Here is an 18,710-nt window from a genome sequence, read left to right as displayed (position 1 = left end):
TGACAAAATATCTACAAAGCTTTCTTGAAATGCCTATACAGTACTCTGGAGAAAGGGAAATAGAACTGCAAAGGGAGGGATAGGGGAGTTAAGAAAGAATGAATGAATTTGAATTCAAGGAGTTTATTGAGGATTTTAGAAAGAACCCTGGCTTATAAACTTAAGATAAGGCCAAGGCAGATATTTTAGAAGACTATTCCGGCAACCATGAAATTAATTAAAACATCAACATAAGCCCAATTCACAGAATCTCAAACTTCCTGACAATGCTAAGATATCCACAACAGAATTATAAATATAGTGGCAGGAAATGCACCCCCACTCCACACCACTGCTCCGCTCCTGCCTGTTTCTGGTCCCAGCAGCTCCTCTGACCTGGCAGGTGACAGGACCAGCTGATGAATGTCCTAGGAAGCTGGCACAGCAACTGCAGCTTAAGGAAGTTTTCAGGTACCTCCAACACTCAGGACTAGTCTCCCACCAGGACTTCCTGAACCAGAGAAAGGTGAGACACATTGAGAACACAGGAATGGCAGAACTTCCTGTCACTTCTGAGTTTCTCCCAGCAACTCCTTCTGGAGCCCAATATTCAGCAGCTTCCTGTTACTTAATTCTTCTAAGTTCACCTACTTTGGGACCTTTTAATTAATTAGGTTTCCAATTCTTCACAGCTTTTTTTGTTGATTTGGATTTTTGGTTGCATGATTGATTGATTTTTTCCTTTGGTTTTTATTTTGTCTTTTTTAAAACTCATCTGAACAGGCACGTCTGCCCATCCTCCCCTCAGGAACCACTCCTCCAAGTCTGTTGCAGGCTGCCTTCCACACAACTGAGGCTGTCAGGATGCCCAGGACCTACTCTACATTTTCTTCCCCATAAGCTTGCTGCCAGACTAGACCAGAAGTGGGTGTAGTAGGATACTGCACCTGGGTTCTGAACCATTTACATCCAAATTCTCCTGCCTAACTTGTCACATTGTGAGTCTAGTATGCTGGACTAAAGATGCTCAAAAGTCATCAATCCCTCTGAATTCTGGTGCTTAGAACAAATACCCTAAACAAAGTAAAATGAAGATATAATGCCTTTGGCTAAGCCACAAACCATATGTATCCCATAAGGATGGCAATTTACATGATATCCAAGATAAAGAATTGAGTACCCAGAGTCATGATCAAAGAGATCAAAGCTTGTAAACCATGGAAATCAACTCAAAGAGGCCAGGAACAAAATGATTCGTGGGCAAGAAAATAATAGTGGATGCCAGAAAGAAACAAGGACAACAATATGGGATGTGAAAATTGAGTTCAATAGGAGGTTAGACTCACCAGAAATAAGAAAATAAGGAAAATGCAGTAGGATGAAAAATAATAACTCATAGAGAAGCACTGGGAAAGAGATTATCAGACTTATAATTGGGGAGCTGGATGCCTCAGTCAGAGAAAATAAAGAATTAAAATGATGTTAGATTAAGGCACAATATGATGTTAGATTAAGGGTGAGGTAAAAACGAGAAACTCCTTTGGAAAACTGTCTAGATTTTTGTCAAAAAAGACAATGTAAGAAGGAAGATAGAAATAGAACTACAATACATACTGCACTCTTTAGCCATTTGTTCATAGACAGTTTCTAGATTGATCTCTATAATCCCTTATGTACACCAATCCACATCTGTAAATGCTAGGGAAAGGAGACTCCAGAATTACCCAAGTCTCTGTAGAGAATATAGTTACAAAATCAACTCCTTTCATGACTATAATGAGTTCTAGGATTCTCAGGAGACTCCTGACATTCAAAAACTTTTGTGATGATTGTGACAGTTAAACTAGATTCAAGCTCAGCATGGGGGAGAGTGCTCAGAAACACAACCACAGACCTGGGTGTCTGTCACTAAATTACAGGGTTTTGAGCCCATGGACACGGACACGGACACGTGTGAGATGGCAGAGCTAAAGTTTTCCATTGTGTGTGAGTTTTAATCTTTCCCACATAAGGCTGACACACAAAAAAATTAAGACCCCAGCTAACTGATTCTGCATATTGAATACATTAAACATAATGGTGATTAATAATTCATCTGTGATTAGTTAAGGAAAGAAATAAATGCCTTCCTCAGACACATTTATTTTTTGTTGGTTATTTTATTTATTTACATATCAAATGTTATCCCCCTTAACAGTTTTCCCTCCATAAGCCCCCTATGCCCTCCTTCATTCCCCTGCCTCTATGAAGTGCCCCCCTGCTCAACCACCCACTCTTAACTCAGTGGCATAGGGTTTGTTCTTCTATCCTGGGTCATCAGGCCTCCTAAGGACAAAGGGGCTCCTTTGCATGTGATGTCAGATAAGGCAATCCTCTACTACATATCCAGATGGAGCCATGGGTACCCTCTCTGTACCCTTTGGCTGGTGGTTTAGTCCCTGGGAGATTGGGGGTGTGTGTTGGGTTGATCTGTTGTTCTTCCTTTGAGGTTGAAAACCCCATAAGCTCCTACAGTCCTTGCCCTAACTTCTCCTTTGGGGTCCCAATGCTTGGTCCAATATTTGGCTGTGCATATATACATCTGTATTGTTCCTGGTCTGTTGGAACTCTCAGTGGATTAGTGTTATTAAGCACAGGAAAATACCTTCAAACAGATTGCCACATTAAAAGACAACACAAATAAATATAAAGATGCAAAGGAAAACACAAACAAGAGAAGAATATGAAGAAACAGTCCAAGACCTGAAAAGGGAAATGGAAGCAATAAAGAAAATGTAAATTGCAGCAAGCCTAGAAATGAAAAACCTAGGAAAGAGAACAAGATCTAGAGTTGTAAGCATCACCAAGAGAATTCAGGAGATGGAAGAGAGAATCTCAGGTGATCTTTGATTGGGTCAGGAGAGAAATAAAAATAGACATTAAAGACTTTCTAGAATTCAATGAAAATGTGGACACAACACACCCAGATTTAGGAGGCACTAGGAAAGCAGAGCTAATAGGAGAGATCGTAGCACTAAATGCCATCATAGAGAAGTTGGGCCTTCTCACACTAACAAATTAAAATTATATCTGAAGGCTCTGTTAAAAAAGTGAACAAAAAAGAGCTAGGAGTAGTACACAGCAGGAGATAAACAAACTCATGCCCAATAGGCCAAAGATAAAACCTGGAGGGCCATCTCTGATAGATAGAAAGGGACTCAATGTGGAGGGATGGTGTCACTGAGCCACCTTCAAGGAGCGGTAGGGAATGGCAGCACAAAACAATGTCTAACAGTGTCAACTAACCCAGAAGACTGGGACTTCTCAAAGTCTACTCTGCCAACTAAAGATCATAGAAAGATTGGATCCAGGCCACTGAACATGTGTAGAAGAGGACTTCTGTTTCTGTTCTCAGTGAAAGAGGAACTAATCAGAGAGGAACTTGATGTTAAGAGAATGGGAATATGGGGTGGGGGATGTGGGAGAGGGGGTTGAGGGAAGAAGAAGGGAGCCCTCTCTCAAGGGAAAGGGGAGGGGTAAGGGAATGAAGAAATTGTGGAAGAGGACCAGGAGGTAGGGCAACATTTAAAATGTGAAAATTAAAAGTTAATATTAAATTATTACTGAAATAAATGTTAAAATATTACTGAAAGGATGACTAAGGATGTTGTCCTTCTTTTTTATTTGGAATCTTCAGTTTTATTGAGTTTCTGTGAGGTTTTCTTCCTGTGACAATAAGAGCAGTTTAATGCTTCCAGCTACTTGTGGTTAAGCTTACAAATAGGATGGCAAACTATCCAGATAGCTTGTAGAATGTTAGCAAATTTAGGTATATTCTTTGAGACCTTGTGAAGAATGGTATGTGGTGGCAGAAGTCCATGGTGATTTGTGGTCCTTGAAGCATGAAGAGATCCCACGTACATGTTGAATATTTCTTTAAATGCTTTTCAGCCAGTCAAGATTGCTCTGTTAAGAATTCTGTTTAGCTCTGGACCCCATTTTTAAATTGCGTTGCATGGTCTTTTGGAGTATAACTTCTTGAGTTCTTTGTATATTTTGGATATTAGTGCTCTATTGGATGGAGGGTTAGTGAAGATCATTTTGCAATTTTAAGGTTGCAATTTTCTCTTATTGAGAGAGTATTTTTTCCTTACAGAAGGTATTCAGTTTCAGGAAGTCCCATTCGCCCATTTTGGATCTTAGATCCTGAGCTATAGGTGATATGTTCAAGAAAATTTGCCCTGTTCCAATATATTTGAGGATCTTTCTCACTTTTTCTTAGATTCAGTGTATCTTGTTTTACATTGAGAACCTTGATCCTATTGAATATGAGCTTTGCTCATAATGATAAATATTGATCAATTTGCATCATCAAATATGCAGACCACCAGTTAAACTACCCTGATTTGATGAAGATGCTTTCTTTTATTCACTGTATCGTTTTTGACACTTCTTTTCAAATATCAAGTATTCATAGTTGTATGGATTTATTTCTGGTTCTTTGATTCTATTCCACTGATCTACCTGTCTGTCTCTGTACCAATTCCATGCAGTTTTGATCACTATTTCTAGGTAGTAGAGCTTGATGTCATATGTTAATTTTCCCAAAAGTTCTTCTATTGATGAGAAATTGTTTTTGTTATCCTAGGATTTATTTTTATTCCATGTAAAGTTGAGAATTGCTATAATTATAAATTATGTAAATATAGATAATATATTACTATATAATTATAATTATAAAATTAATAAATCAGTATGCAAGAACACATTTCTGAATGCAATATTTATGTCTGACAGCTCACACATTTCAGATGAAAATGTAATATGGAGTGTTTCTTTGCTTAATCAATGTTTATATAATCATAACTTTAAAGAGAGCAAAAACATAAAAAATTAATAACATATCCCTTAAGTTCAATAAAAATTCTAGTGGCCCTAAAGGGAATGATATCTAAAAAGCTTCCTGGCATGCATAATCTCTAAGGTCAAAGACCTTGATCCAGACAGTGATAAAAAAATAAGTAGAGTTAGAACCATGAATGGATGTGAAATATACCAGATTTATACCTACCACTAGGTAAATATAACCAGGTTTTCAAACAACAGACAAGTATGTCCTCTTAGAAGTTTTTGTGTAAATAGCCTAGTAGCCATAAGATGAATAAAAAAATCAGGATAAGTCACATTCTTATATGTCAGAAATTTAACAACACAGTTTGTATGAGAAGAAGAAAAAGTGGTCTCAATCATGGTCCAGCTCCTGTTTGTACACTAGCCCAGCCAGGTTCAAACTCCTCTAACCTGGGAGTTTCCATGGATTCTTGTTTACAGTTCCTTCCAGTACTGTGGTGAGTGAAAATTTTGCCAAGGCCTAAATTAAAAACTACATGTGAAGTGAATTTTTACATTGCTGCAAGACATAAGGCACTCCTAGTTATACACCATGCAGCTTCCAAACTCCTCCTTACAAGGGGCACTTCTGATCCCACACTCTTTCTTTAATCCCTCCATTTCTTTTCTGAGTTCTCCTGTTACAAAACCAGTTTCAATCAAGGAATAAGTCATCACACCTACTCATAATGTTTCTCATCCCCAGGATGTCCCACCAGGTGTCCTATAGCTAAATAGAAATATCCTTTCCCTACAGGGTACTACCTCAGTCCTGGTGGTTTCATAAATGAAGCCACTGGAAGTTACTCTAGGAAAGCTCATCAGGCTCCTGTAATGTGGCTCTTACTGTGTAACTTAAAATGCTTCTCCACAAATATGAATGTTTCAAATCCATTGAGACTCAGTTTCCATGTTCCTCAAACATGAAATGGTTAATTTCTCTGAGACAATGACTTTCTTCTTTGTCAATCTGTACATGTATTCTTGTATATAACTCCAATAGTGAGCCTATGTGAAACTGACCCGTCCAGCAGGTCCAGTTATTCAGGGTCCCGAAGAGGCCTTCTACCTGTGTATCAAATGGGGGTGAAGAGAAGAAGGAGACCAAGCAAAAGTTCTGTTGTCAAGGTCTCATTTATTGGGGTAAACGTTACAGCTTTTAAGGCTTTCAGGTAGGGGGAGTGTCCTTTGTGAAACCCAAAGGATGGAGGGAGAAGGGCATTCCAGCAGCGAGAGCAAAAGGTGAAGAGGTCATGCGATGGAGATGCTGGAGACGTCTGGTGTTTGCTCAGACTGAAACATCCTGTGAAAGTTATCTTTCTGTGCTGTAAATTCATGGGAGAGGTTTTTGTCCAACACTCTCAAGACTTATGGCAGTCATTTCAAGGTTGAACATCTGTGGCCATGCAGCCAAGAGTCACATAGACACTTTGAGCCACAAAGCGGCCAGGCCCAAATCCAATACGGCTCCCTACATGATACTACTTTGTCGCCCCTCATCACTTGCTTTCTGTACCACAGACAAGAAGTATGTGTATAAATGGTTATAGAATGAAGACACTCATATTGTGTAAGGGGTAAAAGGTAAGAAGTGTTTTCATTGTGCACAATTTGAAACATTACCATGACACTGGAGGTCTCTGCATATTTGGGATAAGGATCTCTAAGTCATCAGGCAGTGAGGCCCAGATCCATTGTCCAGGTGAAATTGGAATCAACAGAACCTCTCCAGCTGTTTGCAATTTCCAGGCTGTTAAGGGCTATTCCATACACCTAACTTTCAATTGCCTGCTGTGTGAGTTTCAATATTTCTGATGCATCAATTGACAGAAATTACCTTTCACCATTGGAAAGTAAGGGGATCTACTGCTTCTACTGCTAGTTAGATTCTACTAATGATGAGGTTCTGTATCAACAAATTCCAAAACTGAGAAAAATGTAATGTTATCATTCAGTCATTTATCACAAATTGAACAATTTCCTCTTTTAAAAATTTTGTAAATGTTATATAGTTATATGGATTTGTTTTTGAACCATACAACTCTCTCTTAGATCCTAATTTTCTGAGGCTTCCCGAATTTAGTGTAAATATTATAATATACTGCATTAGCTTGGAAGAAAGATTTTTTTCATCTTTTTCCATTATTTCCAAGTGTACTTCCAGGATGTCTGGGTTTCTAAACTGTGCATGAGCATCTGCCTCATTTACTATACAAAGGGTATTTCTTTAATGATCTATAATTTCATGATGTTTTGTGAATGGTCTCACACATGAAATTAAAATAAAAATAATACCTTTATAGTGAGTTGTTCACATTTTCTTCAAAATGTATATTCTCTGGTGTGTAAAATGTTAGAATTCTGTAAGTGATTTAAGAAAAATAGAAATCTAAATATTCCTTGTGGCTGAGTAAAATATTAAGGGACAACATGACTGAACTGGTGTGTAGCAAATTGGGAGGAGGGTAGATTGGGGATAGTCCCAAGAGATTCCCAGGACCCAACAGGGAGAACATTAGCTAAAATACCCAAAAAAGAGGATATAGAATGTGCAGATACCATATCCAGTGGAAATGCATGCCCCCCAGTTGAGGGAGGGGGCCACATTACTGCAACCTAAAAATATTAATCCAGAATCCCTCCTGTCCAAAGAAAATGCAGGAACAAGAGTAGAGAACAGACTAAAAGAAATGCTATCCATAGAATGCACCATCTAGGGATCCATCACATCTGAAAACATCAGACCTAAACACTATTGCTGATGTCAAGAAGTGCTTCCTGCTAGCAGCTGTTATAGATGTCCCCTGATAACCACTGTTAGAGCCTGACCAATACAGATGCAGATGTATGCAGTCAAACCTGAGACTGACCACAGGAATGCCAATGGAAAAGTTTGGGGAAAGGCTGTAGGAGCTGAAGGGGTTGCAACCCCATAGGAAGAACAACAATATCAACCAACCAGACACACAAATGCTCCCAGGGACTAATCCACCAATCAAAGTGTTCACATAGGGGGACCTGTCACTCCAGGTGGATATATTGCAGAGAATGCCTTATAGAGCATTATTGGAAGGGGAACCGCTTGTGGAGGCTTGATGACTCAGTGTAGTTGAATGCTAGGACACTGAGGCAGGAGTGGGTGGCTAGGTAGAGAGCATCCTCATAAAGGCAGAAGGAAGGGGGGAATGGATAGGTGTTGTGGAGGGGAAACCAGGAAGGGAAATAACATTTGACATGTGAATAAATAAAATAACAAATAAAAAATTTTAAAAATTACAAAAGAAAAAAGAGAATTAATTAAAATCAATATTGTGATATAAATGAGTCAAGGAAATATTGAATGGCAAATATTTTCTTAAGGTTTTATGAAGATGTGTCTGAGGATATGAACTGCTGCTCTTCCATAAACAATCTATAGAATAACTTAGCATAAATGTTTGCATTTAGATTCACATTTAGAAAGTCCCTCATCTTCATGAATTTTCTGTGGTTTACCAAAATCTTAGCAGCAAATGAAAGATTTGCCACCATCAATTTAGTGACAACCTGACTTTATGTATTTTGAAAGGTAGGAAAAAATAAAATGCTGTCATAAAGTTACAATATTTAAAATGCAACCCCTAGGGCAATAGTTGTCGGCATCAGGTAAGTATAAAAAGTAAGCACAGGAAGGGATAAATGTTCAAGGGAATAAACTGGACAGTTTTTCATAGCATGTTGCCTTATGATTCTTGTCTGTACTACCAGGCTGAGTAATGTTGTCATCTTTCTAAGCAACAGATCATGAAATCCTGCTCCACAGACAAATGCTGTGCTTTAATGTTAACAGTATTTAACATATAAAAGGAGTGGGTATCATGACATTATTCTGCCCATGTCTAAAACTGGAGAAGTACATCTGCTATTTTATCAAAACTGAGCAACAAGTCACCCTAGGACGGAAAGACTATCCCATGGTTTTACATGCTTCCACCATGAAGTCACCATGAACACTAAAGTTTCTACTTTAAAACTTGGAACTGATATTTACTCAAATATATACCTACTTTTGAATGGATATAATTCTGGACTTTTGAGTCTTCCAGTCTAAGTTTAGTATCACCTGTTACAGCAAATCTTTTTACAATAGACAAAATTCAAATAGCTATGTGTAGTGTTCAGACACTGAAAACCTTGATTAGTATAAGTCCATAGCATTTTAATCTAGTATTTCCTAGGAAAGCCTTTCAGAGGTTGGTTTCCTCAACTTCATATGTGTCCAGCCATTCTCACATGTAAGTGCTATGACAGTGTGCATCTGTATTCCAGGTAATTTGTCCTATTCCTTACCAACAAAGAAGCTACATAATAATAACATATAATAGCAATAAATACCCATAAATTAAAATCAGGAGAGTATGGCATGATATTTTTAAAGCCCTGAAAATAAACAACTGCCAACTTTACTGTTATGTCCAGAAAAAATGGCTATTAGTATTGATAGTGTTAAATATACACTTGAATGTAGTAAATCATCAAGAAACATTTTTAAGTCAACAACCAACTTAGATAATAAACAGAGGAAAATATGCACAAAAGAATGAGATATGAAATATCCATGAGGTCACAGGTAATAAGGTAGTTCTTGGTGTTCAGGGCAGATTGTGAACCACAGATATCTAGACTCCAGTCCTACACCATACCTTAGACCTGGGCAGAGAGAGGTGGTCTCAAAGGAGTGCTACCACACCTAAGAACAAATGCTCACAGGCTTACAGACTCACAGGAAGGACAAGTGCCTGTCAGAGACAACAGAACCAGCTATCACCAGAGATAACAAGATAGCAAGATGTAAGTGTAAAAGAAAAACGAAGGCTCTCTGGCATCATCAGAAACCAGTTCTTCCATCATAGCAAGGCATGGATACCCCAACACACTTGAAAAACCTGATTCTGATTATAATGATGGAGGAATTTAGGAATGACATAAATAACTCCTTTAAAGGAATATAGAAGGACACAGGTCAACAGGCAGAAGCCATAAAATGAAACACATAAGGCTCATAATGAAATACTGGAAAACACAAACAAAAAACACACAGAATGTAACAAAACCATCCAGGATCTAAAAATGGAAATAGAAGCAATAAAGTAATTACAAAGAGAGACAACCAAGGAGATAGAAAGCTTATGAACATAATCAGAAGTCATAGATGCAAGCATGATGAACAGAATACAAGAGAAAGAAGGGAAAATCACAGACATAGAATATACCACGGAAAACATTGACAGAAGAGTCAAAGAAAATGCAAAATGCAAAAAGCTCTTAACCCAAAATATCCAGGAAATCCAGGACACAATGAAAAGACCAAAATAAGTATCATAGGTAGAGAAGAGAGTAAAGATTTGCAACTCAAAGGACGAATAAACATATTCAACAACATTATAGAAGCAAACTTCCCTAACCTAAAGAAACAGGTGAGATTAAATACGTGAGATGCCTACAGAACTCGAAATAAATTGAACCAGAAAAGAAATTCTTCCGGTCATATAATATAGTCAAAATGCCAAGTGAACAAAGCTGAGAAAGAACATTAAAAACAGCAAGGGAAAAGGTCAAGTAACATAAAGCAGAACTATCAGAATTACACCAGACATCTCAACAGAGACCCAGAAACCCAGAAGGTCCTGGGCAGATGTCATACAGACCTTAAGAGAACACAAATTCCAGACCAGGATACTACACTCAAGAGAATTCTCAATTACCAGAGATGGTGAAACCAAGATATCCTCTGACATAATCAAATTTATACAATATCTTTCTACAAATCCAGTCCTACAAAATGCAATAGATGGACAATTTTAACACAAGGAGGATAACCACTGACAAGGAACAGCAAGAAATGAATCTTCTTTCAACAAACCCAAAAGAAGATAGTCAAACACACTCAATTCCACTTTTAACAACAAAAATAATGGAAAGAAACAATTCCTGTTCTTTAATATTTATTGACATCAGTGGACTCAATTCACAAATTAATAGACATAGACTAACAGACTTAATACATAAACAGAATACCGAATTTTAATTGATACAGGAAATGCACCTCAGTGACAAAGACTGACCATACCTGAGAGTAAAAGGCAGGAGATTTTTTTTTTCAAACAAACAGTTCCAAGAAGCAAGCTGGTGTAGCCATTTTAATATTGAATAAAATTGACTTTAAAACAAAAGTTATAAAAAAAAAAGTTGAGGAAGGGCAATTGTTACTGTTCAAAAAAAAATCTACCAAGATGAACTCTCAATACTTAACATCTATGCCCCAAATGTGGTAGCCACATTCATAAAAGAAACTTTACTAAAGCTCAAAGCACACATTGAACTTCACACAATATTAGTAGGAGACTTCAATACTTCTCTCTCACCAATGGACAAATCATAGAAACAGACCCTAAACGGAGACACATGAAAACTAAAAGAAATTATTAACCAAATACAGATTGATTAGATCTTTAGAACATTTCATTCCAAAACAAAAGGATATACCTTCTTCTCAGCACCTCATGTTACTTTCTCCAAAATTGACCATATAATCAGTCAGAAAAGAAGCCTCAACAGATACAAGGAGATTGAGATAATCCCATTCATCCTATCAGATCACCATAGACTAAAGCTGGTCTTTACGAACAACAAAAACAACAGAATGTGCACATACACATGGATGCTGAGAAGAAGGCATATTCTTTTCTTTTTGAATGAAATGTTCTTAGCAACCCTCTACTCATTGATAACTGGATCAGGGAAGAAAAAAGAAAGGAATTAAATAATTTTTAGAATTTAAAGAAAATTAAGGTACAACATTCCTAACCTATGCGAAACAATGAAAGCAGAGGTAAGAGTAAAACTCATAGCTATAAGTGACTCCATAAAGCAATTGGAAAGAGCATATAATATAAGCATAACAGCATATTTGAAACCTCTAGAACAAAAGGAAGCAAATGTATTCAAAAGGCATAGACAACAAGAAATAATCAAACTCAGGATTGAAATCAACCAAGTAGAAACAAAGAGAACTATACAAAAAAAAAAAAAAAAGAACAAAACCAGGAGATGGTTCTTTGAGAAACTCAAGAAGATAGATAAACCCATAGCCAGACAAGTAAGAGGGCAAAGAGACAGAATAAAAATTAACAAATACAGAAAGGAAAAGGGAGACATAACAACAAAAACCAAAGAAATTGAAAAAATTATCAGATCCTTCTGCAAAAGCCAATACTCAACAAAACTTGAAAATCTGGATGAAAAGGATGACATTCTGATCAAGTACCAAAGTTAAATCAGGATTAGATAAACCAATGCCTTATGCCCTCAACAATTGTTAAATGGGACCTCATAAAATCGAAAAGCTTCTGTAAGCCAAAGGAGACTGTCAATAGGACAAAACAGCAACCCGCAGATTAGCAAAAGATCTTTACCAACCATACATGTGAGAGAGGGCTAATATTCATTATATACAGAAATGAAAAATTAGACTCCTGAGAACCAAACAACCCTATTCAAAATGAGGAAAGTAACTAAAAACATAATTCTCAACTGAGGAGTTTCGCATGGCTGTAAGCACTTAAAAATGTTCAACATACTTAGCCATCAAGGAAATGCAAATCAAAACATCCCTGAGATTCTACCTCTCACCAGTCATAATTACTACGGTGTCACTCAAGTGACAGCAGAAGCTAGAAACGATGAGGAGACAGAAGAAAACTCCTCCATTTCTGGTGGGACTGCAGGTTGGTACAACCACTGTGGAAATCAGTCTGGCAGTTATTCAGAAAATTAGACATAGTATTACCTGAGCACACAGCTATACTAATGCTGGATATCTATCCAACATATAATAAGAATGCATTCACCACTATGTTCATAGCAGCCTTATTTTTAATTGCCAGAAGTTGGAAACAACACAGATGTCCTCCAAAAGAGGAATATATAAAGAAAGTGTGGTAGTTTTACACAATGGAATACTATTCAGCCATTAAAAACAATGATATTGGCTCAACACCTCTGGCACCTGAAGGGACTGGATCAACAGTTCTCTGCACGCAAATCCCGTGGAAGGGAGAGCTAAACCTTCAGAGAGGCAGACACGCCTGGAAAGCCAGAAGAGACTACACTCTGCCCATATTTCTGACTCCAGAGGAAAACACCTAACGCCATCTGGGACCCCGGTGCACGGGGGCTCCTAGAAAAGGCAGCGCAGGACATCCTGGTTGCTGCCCTCACGGAGAGCTCAAAAGCAACACCCCACGAGCAAACTTGAGCCCTGGGACCACAGGTAAGACCAACTATTCTGCTCAAAGTGAAGTGCCTGGTTAGCTCAGGACACATCCCCACAGGAACAGCGGAAGACCAGTAGACAGGAAAAACTACACAACCAAAAGCAGAACACTCTGTTCCAATAACTGGCTGAAAAAAAACAAAACAAAACAGGAAAACAGGTGTACAGCACTCCTGACACACAGGCCTATAGGACAGTCTAGCCACTGTGAGAAATAGCAGAACAAAGTAACACCAGAGATAATCAGATGGCGAGAGGCAAGTGCAGGAACCCAAGCAACAGAAACCAAGACTACATGGCATCATCGGAGCCCAATTCTCCCACCAAAGCAAACACTGAATATCCAAACACACCAGAATTTAAAATCTTATTTAAAATCTTAATTTAAAATCATATTTGATCATGATGCTGAAGGATTTCAAGAAAGACATGAAGAACTCCCTTAGAGAAATGCAGGAAAACATAAATAAACAAGTAGAAGCCTATAGAGAGGAATCACAAAAATCCCTGAAAAAATTCCAGGAAAAGACAATCAAACAGTTGAAGGAAATAAAAATGGAAATAGAAGCAATGAGAAAGAACACAGGGAAACAACCCTGGATATAGAAAACGAAAGGAAGAGATAAGGAGCCGTAGATACAAGCATCACTAACAGAATACAAGAGATAGATGGGAGAATCTCAGGAGCAGAAGATTCCATAGAAATAATCAACACAACTGTCAAAGATAATGTAAAACGGAAAAAGCTACTGGTCCAAAACATACAGGAAATCCAGGACTCAATGAGAAGATCAAATCTAAGGATAATAGATATAGAAGAGAGTGAAGACCCCCAACTCAAAGAAACAGTAAATATCTTCAACAAACGCATAGAAGAAAACATTCCTAACCTAAAGAAAGAGATGCCCATAAACATACAAGAAGCCTACAGAACTCCAAATAGATTGGACCAGAAAAGAAACTCCTTCTGTCACATGATACTCAAAACACCAAATGCACAAAATAAAGAAAGAATATTAAAAGCAGTAAGGGAAAAAGGTCAAGTACCATATAAAGTCAGACCTATCAGAATCACACCAGACTTCTTGCCAGAGACTATGAAAGCCAGAGGATCCTGGAAAGATGTCATACAGACCCTAAGAGAACACAAATGCCAGCCCAGGTTACTGTATCCTGCAAAACTCTCAATTAACATAGATGGAGAAACCAAGATATCCCATGACAAAACCAAATTTACACAATATCTTTCCACAAATCCAGTGCTACAAAGGATAATAAATGGTAAAGCCCAACATAAGGAGGCAAGCAACACCCTAGAAAAAGCAAGAAACTAATCGTCTAGGCGACAAAACAAAGAGAAGAAAAGCACACAAACATAACCTCACATCCAAATATGAATATAACAGGAAGCAATAATCACTATTCCTTAATATCTCTCAACATCAATGGTCTCAACTCTCCAATAAAAAGACATAGAGAACAAACTGGATATGCAACGAGGACCCTGCATTCTGCTGCCTACAGGAAACACACCTCAGAGACAAAGACAGACACTACCTCAGAGTGAAAGGCTGGAAAAAACTTTCCAAGCAAATGGTCGGAAGAAGCAAGCTGGAGTAGCCATTCTAATATTAAATAAAATCAATTTTCAACTAAAAGTCCTCAAAAAAGATGAGGAAGGACACTTCATATTCATCAAAGGAAAAATCCACCCAGATGAACTCTCAATCCTAAATATCTATGCTCCAAATGCAAGGGCACCTACATACATAAAAGAAACCTTACTAAAGCTCAAAACACACATTGCACCTCACACACTAATAGTAGGAGATTTCAACATCCCACTCTCATCAATGGACAGGTCATTCAAACAGAAATTAAACAGAGACGCAGACAGACTTAGAGAAGTCATGAGCCAAATGGACTTAACAGATATTTATAGAACATTCTATCCTAAAGAAAAGGATATACATTCTTCTCAGCAAATCATGGTACTTTCTACAAAATTTACTACATAATTGGTCATAAAACAGGCCTCAACAGATACAGAAAGATAGAAATAATCCCATGCATCCTATCAGACCAGCATGGGCTAAAGCTGGTCTTCAATACCAATAAGAGAAGATCGCGCACATATACATGGAAGTTGAACAATACTCTACTCTGTGATAACCTGGTCAAGGAAGATATAAAGAAAGAAATTAAAGACTTCTTAGCATTTAATGAAAATGAAGGTACAACATACCCAAACTTATGGGACACAATGAAAGCTGTGCTAAGAGGACAACTCATAGCTCTGAGTGCTTGCAGAAAGAAACAGGACAGAGCATATGTCACCAGCTTGACAGTACCCCTAAAAGCTCCAGAACAAGAAGAAGCAAATACACGCAGGAGGAGTAGAAGGCAGGAAATAAACTCAGAGCTGAAATCAACCAAGTAGAAACCAAAAGGACCATAGAAAGAATCAACAGAACCAAAAGTTGATTCTTTCAGAAAATCAACAGGATAGATAAACCCTTAGCCAGACAAACAAGAGGACACAGAGAGTGTGTACAAATTAACAAAATCAGAAAAGAAAGGGAGACAGAACAACAGAATCAGAGGAAATTCAAAAAATCATAAGATCCTACAACAAAAGCCTATATTCAACCAAACTTGAAAATCTACAGGAAATGGAAAATTTCCTAGAGAGATATCAGGAACAGATAAGCCATTTAAACAACCCCATAACTCCTAAAGAAATAGAAGCAGTCATTAAAGGTCTTCCAACCAAAAAGAGCCCAGGTCCAGACGGGTTTAGTGCAGAATTCTATCAGACCTTCATAGAAGACCTCATACCAATACTATCCAAACTATTCCACAAATTGAAATGGATGGAGCACTACCGAATTCCTTCTATGAAGCCACAATTACTCTTATACCTAAACCAAAAAAAAAAGACCCAACACAGAAAGAGAACTTCAGACCAATTTCCCTTATGAATATAAATGCAAAAATACTCAACAAAATTCTGGCAAACCGAATCCAAGAGCACATCAAAACAATCACCCACCATGATCAAGTAGGCTTCATCCAAGGCATGCAGGGATGGTTTAATATACGGAAAACCATCAACATGATCCATTATATAAACAAACTGAAAGAAGAAAAGCACATGATCATTTCACTAGATGGTGAGAAAGCATTTGCAAAATTCAACACCCCTTCATGATAAAAAAGTCCTGGAAAGAATAGTAATTCAAGGCCCATAGCTAAACATAGTAAAAGCCATATACAGCAAACCAGTTGCTAACATTAAACTAAATGGAGAGAGACTTGAAGGAATCCCACTAAATCAGGGACTAGACAAGGCTGCCCACTCTCTCCCTACTAATTCAATATAGTTCTTGAAGTTCTAGCCAAAGCAATCAGACAACAAAAGGAGATCAAGGGGATACAGATTGGAAAAGAAGAAGTCAAAATATCTCTATTTGCAGATGATATGATAGTATATTTAAGTGATCCCAAAAGTTCCACCAGAGAACTACTAAAGCTGATAAACAACTTCAGCAAAGTGGCTGGGTATAAAATTAACTCAAATAAATCAGTAGCCTTCCTCTACACAAAAGCGAAACAAGCTGAGAAAGAAATTAGTGAAACGACACCCTTCATAATATACCCAAACAATATAAAGTACCTCGGTTTGAATTTAACCAAGCAAGTAAAAGATCTGTACAATAAGAACTTTAAGACTCTGAAGAAGAAATTGAAGAAGACCTCAGAAAATGGAAAGATCTCCAATGATCATGGATTGGCAGAATTAATTTAGTAAAAATGGCCATTTCACCAAAAGCGATCTACAGATTGAATGCAATCCCCATCAAAATACCAATCCAATTCTTCAAAGAGTTAGACAGAACAATTTGCAAATTCACCTGGAAAAACAAAAAACCCAGGATAGCTGAAACTATCTTCAACAATAAAAGGACATCTGGGGGAATCACTATCCCTGAACTCAAGCAGTATTACAGAGCAATAGTGATAAAAACTGCATGGTATTGGTACAGAGACAGGCAGATAGACCAGTGGAATAGAATTGAAGATCCAGAAATGAACCCACACACCTATGGTTACTTGATTTTTGACAAAGGAGCTGAAACCATCCAATGGAAAAAAGATAGCATTTTCAGCAAATGGTGCTGGTTCAACTGGAGGTCAACATGTAGAAGAATGCAGATCGATCCATGCTTATCACCCTCTACAAATCTTAAGTCCAATTGGCTCAAGGACCTCCACATCAAACCAGATACACTCAAACTAATAGAAGAAAAAGTGGAAAAGCATCTTGAACACATGGGCACTGGAGAAAATTTCCTGAACAAAACACCAATGGTTTATGCTCTAAGATCAAGAATCGCCAAATGGGATCTCATAAAACTACAAAGCTTCTGTAAGGTAAAGGACATTGTGGTTAGGACCAAACGGGAGCCAACAGATTGGGAAAAGATCCTTACCAGTCCTACAACTGATAGAGGGCTTATATCCAAAATATACAAAGAACTCAAGAAGTTAGACCGCAGGGAGACAAATAACCCTATTAAAAAATGGGGTTCATAGCTAAACAAAGAATTCACAGCTGAGGAATGCTGAATGGCTGAGAAACACCTAAAGAAATGTTCAACATCTTTATTCATAAGGGAAATGCAAATCAAAACAACCCTGAGATTTCACCTCACACCAGTCAGAATGGCTAAGATCAAACACCCATTTGAGAGCAAATGCTGGTGAGGATGTGGAGAAAGAGGAACACTCCTCCATTTTTGGTGGGATTGCAGACTGGTACAACCATTCTGGAAATCAGTCTGGAGGTTCCTCAGAAAATTGGACATTGAACTGCCTTAGGACACAGCTATACCGGTCTTTGGCATTTATCCAAAAGATGCCCCTACATATAACAAAGACACATGCTCCACTATGTTCATAGCAGCCTTATTTATAATAGCTCGTAGCTGGAAAGAACCCGATGCCCTTCAACAGAGGAATGGATACAGAAAATGTGGTACATCTACATAATGGAATAAATCTCTGCTATAAAAAAACAATGACTTTATGAAGTTCATAGGCAAATGGATGGAACTGGAAAATATCATCCTGAGTGACATAACCCAATCACAGAAAACCATACATGGTATGCACTCATTGATAAGGGTATATTAGCCCAAATGCTCAAGTTATCCTAGATGCACAGAACACATGAAACTCAAGAAGGATGACCAAATGTGAACATTTCACTCCTTCTTTAAAAGGCGAACAAGAATACCCTTGGGAGGGAATAAGGAGGCAAAGTTTAGAATAGAGTCAGAAGGAACACCGATTCAGAGCCTGCCCCACATGTGGCCCATACATATAAGCCACCAAACTAGATAAGGTGGATGAAGCAAAGAACTGCAGGCTGACAGGAACCGGATGTAGATCTCTCCTGAGAGACACAGCCAGAAAATGGCAAATACATAGGCGAATGCCAGCAGCAAACCAGTGGACCAAGAACTCAACCCCTGTTGAAGGAATT

At 37.9% G+C, this 18,710-nt stretch overlaps 1 protein-coding gene and 1 long non-coding RNA gene across 6 annotated transcripts in view; one reads left to right on the top strand and one right to left on the bottom strand.

The window, feature by feature from the left end:
• LOC148006147 (uncharacterized) overlaps positions 1-4,636 on the bottom strand; it is a 42,198-nt gene extending 37,562 nt beyond the window's left edge. For all 4 annotated transcript variants that reach the window (XR_015621318.1, XR_015621320.1, XR_015621319.1 and 1 more), the window contains exon 1: positions 376-4,636. This is a non-coding gene — a long non-coding RNA (uncharacterized LOC148006147). The remainder of the gene's footprint in view (positions 1-375) is intronic.
• Positions 1-18,710, top strand: part of Rex2l4 (reduced expression 2 like 4) — a 751,000-nt gene that overhangs the window by 467,703 nt on the left and 264,587 nt on the right. The window lies entirely within an intron of this gene.

Source organism: Rattus norvegicus, chromosome 5, assembly GCF_021556685.1.
Source record: "Rattus norvegicus strain SHRSP/BbbUtx chromosome 5, alternate assembly SHRSP_T2T, whole genome shotgun sequence".
Lineage (NCBI taxonomy): Eukaryota > Metazoa > Chordata > Mammalia > Rodentia > Muridae > Rattus > Rattus norvegicus.
Note: the sequence above shows the minus strand (reverse complement) of the source record. Positions and strands in the feature narration are given on the sequence as shown.